General features: G+C 35.2%; 1 protein-coding gene across 2 annotated transcripts in view; it reads left to right on the forward strand.

Annotated features, from left to right (window-relative positions):
* Positions 1-890: 890 nt before the first annotated feature.
* Positions 891-5200, forward strand: part of LOC126293353 (AN1-type zinc finger protein 6) — a 104861-nt gene continuing 100551 nt past the window's right edge. For both annotated transcript variants that reach the window (XM_049986550.1, XM_049986549.1), the window contains exon 1: positions 891-1024. The gene's annotated coding sequence lies outside the window, so the exon portion shown is untranslated. The remainder of the gene's footprint in view (positions 1025-5200) is intronic.

Consider the following 5200-nt stretch of genomic DNA (forward strand, 5'->3'; position numbering starts at 1 on the left):
AACAGTAAGGCGTATCCCAATTCTGTTCATGGCAATGAGCTTAGAGTGACATGAACTTGTGCTACTCTTTCGAAGTTAATGCTACGGCGACGGAGCAGGGGCTTTTCTTGCAAGTTGTTATATCGATTTTAGTCAAACACTATTACTTTTATGAAACTCTGCTTGCTCGAATGAACTTTTATCATTCTACACTTTGTTTACTGGTTACATCCATATCTGTAAAGAGAAGTTTCTTTAAAGTCTCTACAGAATTTAACCTCTGTAGTCTGTTTGGTTTGCAAGACTTGCGTTCAGGAGTATGTTTGACAATCTTTTGTTTTTCCGTTGAAGTCACACATGTTATCTTAAATATGTTTTGTAACGCAATTTTGTTATGATGTTGTTGGATGTTCAATAAATAAAATATTTTAATATACTTCGCCTAGAAAAGTAAATTTTATTGAAATAATAAAAAATATACCGAAATACGACAGTATTTGCACTTTGTGTCAGTAGCTAGATATTTTCTTTCCTATGCTGTGGACTGTGCTGTTCACTTTCCAATTACGTAACAGATACCTAACGGTTGAAGAAATTAATTGTGTAACTGATCGTTTATGTAGGTATGTTATTGCTGCTGATAAATTTTCGACATCTTCCGATGTACAAGTATTTGCCTTGTCGAGCGAGTGGTGCAATAGCTGTGTAGTACTATCAGAGTTGAGGAATGTGTTAATATGCACAATATTAATCTGCGTTCCATAAATATAATAGAGTAAATTGTTGTGATAGTTGAATTTTTTAAATTCTGTTCCCTAAATTTTGGAAGTTTTGATATTATGAAAGTCAATGTACACACTTCCATTACGTACCTGCATAACTTCGTCAATACTGCACTTATTTGTCAGGGCACTCAGAAACAGCTGTAGATGGTGACCAATAGGAAGCTGCCTTCCATTCACGTGACCATACTGTGTGTTTTCGTGGAAATGCACTGTCAGCAGTAATAGTAGCGGAATATGCCAATGTCTTGTCCGTAATTAAAGTAAGTTCATTCCTAAAGAGTAATGTCTTGAAACTGTGCAAAGAAATACTGGTTTCCTGCCTTTTGTTAGTGCTAATCGCGGATAGTCAAGTGCATGCACGAATGGCCAACACTGTGAGTCGCCATTTTCTGCCGAATCAAAATTAAATGCCTCCGATGGGGGAATTATACACGAGATTTAGTCTCTTAGAGAGATTCGAACGTGTATGTTGCACGGTTTTAGTGATTGGTGTAACTGATATCCTGTAATCATTAACTGCTTATGGATTTGCAGAAAGTGGGATAGTAAAATTTTATGCGCGTTTGATATTTTTATTAGGAGTGTAGCCAGAGTCATTCCGTACATATATACCGTATGGTAAAGAAATTTAATTAATCTTTAAATCTCTCTCACAGTGTTCTCGTGATTTTGTCGTGATTGATAATGCCTAGTGGTTAGCAATGCCAAGTAACTTAAAAGTGGTGTCCGATTTGCCTCGTGTAGTATTAAGTGATAGTCTATATAGGGATGTGTATTTACAATAAATTATAAATGTTGCTAAGTATCATATTTTTACTTGTGAGTAATTAGTTTGTGTTAAAATTCAGAGGTAGTATGGGCTCCGTAAAAAAAAGGGGGGGGGGGGGAAGAGATTCAGGGAGAGAACGTTTTGAACTAACGGCAGCACTTAAAATCATAGTTCTGAAAGTACACATATTTAGGAAATATTGTTATGTAGCTAAACAGTTATAAGCTAACAAATTATTTTTGCCTTGTTTTTACCAGTTTTGAGCTTCTTGACTTTGCGATATGAAAGGTTAGTTTTAAGAATGATAATGCTTATAAATTTACAGCAAATTTTTAATAGTATTTAAAGTATTTTGTTGTGGACCATAAATGTTTTATTCAACTTTGAGAGTTTCTAGCATCTAGTTACTTCCCATGGGCAATTGTATAATTTGAATACACATCTCCACTTCATTAAAGGGTATCGTTAAAATTCATGTATAGGTCTAAATCTTGATATTATTGTCACAATACTTTAATGCAATTGCTGTAGAAGAAAGTTCTACAGTTTTTATTTTTAGAGAGAGTAAGGTGTAACAGAACAGGGCAACTGAGGTCTCCTATAAATTTAACATGTGAACTATTGGGAATGCTGACCTAAAGTAAAATCTTAGATGTGTTTTCCATGGTGCATACAGAAATAAAGGGTGGAAAGATTTATCTGTATATAGCCCAGTGTATGCCTTCTCAACAATTTTATGCATTTCTTATTTTCAAAGTTAAAATTCCGAGTGAAATACAAAAACTTTAATGTAACAGGCAGATAGGAATATTTTGGTGCATATATCATACATGAACTATGAAAAATGCAAAGAGTGGCAGGTGTGGAGTGAGGCACAGAAAATAAGCTAAGTCCACTTCACTTTCATGTACGCTAAGCTAAATAATGCAGGTTGTACTGCATGTTGGGTGGCTTCTCTATACTGAACGTATAAATGGTGAACATCTTTTATTCTTTTTACGTAGTTGAGCTGTGACATTGTCAGAAATGTTTTCAATGTGCAAGTGAAAATGTTTATAGTTTGTTGATGTATATGGTACAGCAAACCAAAGTAAGATACATGTTATGTGAAAGACATCAAATATACAAAAATAAAATTTTTGTGTTCACTACAGATTTTATAGTGGTAGAGTTGGGCATCTAATACAAATTCCTGGTAAGGCCAATGTGAACTGTTATTACCGTAACTAACTTAAAAGCGTTTTGGGTGTATCAAAGTAGTCAGTTGAAAGCATGTGGGTGACAGTTACTTGGTTTGGTCAGGATGATTTAGTTTGATACATAGAACAGAGGGCGAGAAAGAGATGACTGTATCCACTTCAAACACTAAGTTGAGGCAGAGTTCTGAATTTGCTCAAAATTCCAGGCTGGGTGAAAGATTAACGTCCACTATGGTCTTTGTGTGTTGCTGGTGAATACACTGATAAAGCAGTGAAATTCGTGATACTTAATGAACTATCTAACAAATATTGAGGAAGTTCAAAGTGCCAAACTTCCTGAGGAAATGACAGTTGTAATGTAGGTCAATACAGGAAGCTGTGATAATTGGTATTACAGAAGTGTCAGATTCCACTGTCTGCTTTGACCCATGACATAAAAATGGCTACTTCCAGCGTATACAAAATGATGACAATGATGTCGCTGGATACACATGCCAACAAATGCGAATAAAAATAAAAATGGTACAATAACGTCTCACTCCAAAAATTAAATGGAAACTAAGGGGACAACTACAGAAAATTTAGGGCTGGGGCAAGTTAAATATACCCTCACCTTCCCAAAACAAATAATATCCAAAAAAAAATTAATTACAGCATTCTGCTACACCAACAAAACCACAGGAATCGGACCTTTCCCTTAACCAGTGTAGCTCAACTGCAGCTACCACTACCAAAAACCAACACATGAAAGTCTGAAAAGTGGGACCAAAACACCAACTCAAACCAAAATACCCCATATTCACTCCATCAGTTAAAACAAACCGGTGTACCATTAATATACAACTAACAAAACATTACAATTGCTATAGAATAAAACCGAAAGAAAAATTACTTATCATCAAAAGCCTCCAGCAGTACTATCTAGTTTGCCCCCTCCCCCGCTCCTCATTACCACCCTAAAACCATAAACCTCCCTGGTCCAAGCCACTGAAACTCTAGTCAACCTCAAATTGTTGTCACAAACGGGACACCTAACATATTCGGCAATAAGACTGAACATATGCAGAAGCTGTGCCCCAGATGTCATATTGTCGCCTATATCGGAACATTATGATAAACTCGTAAACTTCACTGTCATATCCATAGCTAACAAATAACACAGGCCAATGGCATTTTTTTTTTCAAAAATGTTTACTTTGATAGCTGATCTTTATAGATTTTTGAGTTGAATCCAAATCTAGCCTTAGGTTTTTTGTATCACCCATAGTTTTCGAGCAATATGCTTTTTATTATATAGTATAAAAATCCTACACTGTACAGTAAACGGGGAAATTAATGAAACACCTTGTTACAACATAAGCATGGTTTTTATTTACAGTAAGCTACTTAAAACAATGATATGTGTTAATGGAGGTTCAACTTGTCAATTGGAATTGGTTTGGTTTTTCCTTCTCTTATTTTCATTGAAGCTTCGTTTGTAGCTTTTTCTACGCTGAGTCGTTCATTGAACTTCTCGCTAAAGTGACCAACAGTAGTCCCCCATCATGTTGGTGTTCCAGCGGCCATGGTAGCGTTTTTACATCATTTTAATGTCCTGGTGAAAATGCTCTCCTTGCTTCTCACTAACATCTCCGAAATTGTCCGGAAAGTAATACAGGTGACTATTCAAAAAGTGAACTTTCAGGCTCATTAAATATCCTAAAGTTTTAAACTTCTTTAACATTGTAGCAATAATAGAAACATATTCTATGTCTTTTCATGTCCTGAGAACTTCACGACGACTTGATTGAATGAGACCCATGTTTCTTTCTCAGTTAAGGTTATTGTGGATTCAAAGTTAACATCAATTTTCTAATGTCAGGTCTGACAAAGACGCCTTCTTTTAGTTTAGCTTCTGAAAGGTGTTGTGGAATCATGCAATTTTTTTCTTTTTACATGTTAAGCAGTTAAGTGTTAAATGTTATGTAATACCTGGACTGTCTTGCTGTAGCTTAGATTTTATGTCCAACTGAATGTGAGACGAGTGATTTTGTGAGCAATTTTACAGTTTCTCATTTTGTATAATAAAGTATGTCATGACCTTCTCCATTAAGATGACTAAATTAGAGAGTTCAGGTAAGTTATTTTACTCCTTTTTAATTTATTCCCATCATCTTCGACACCTGTTGGTTTGCTGTACATTGCTAATATCGTAAAATGCATAGATTTTTGTCAATTTTTACCTATGGAAAACTACCCCTTACATTAAGCTTATATAAACTGTTTTGTAACAGTAAGCCTCAGGTAGGAGTTCAAAAGTATTTTGAGGCTGCACTGCTAAACCACGTGGGAACATGAAACTTGATGTATCATTTTATGCCCTAGATGTTAAGTCAGTATTCAACTCCTTGTATACATCTAATTAAGCGACTATGCATTATTCTCCTTAAATAATAATTTTCACCTAATAATGTGCCACAAATTCATTC

The sequence above is a fragment of the Schistocerca gregaria genome, chromosome 10 (assembly GCF_023897955.1).
Source record: "Schistocerca gregaria isolate iqSchGreg1 chromosome 10, iqSchGreg1.2, whole genome shotgun sequence".
Classification (NCBI taxonomy): domain Eukaryota; kingdom Metazoa; phylum Arthropoda; class Insecta; order Orthoptera; family Acrididae; genus Schistocerca; species Schistocerca gregaria.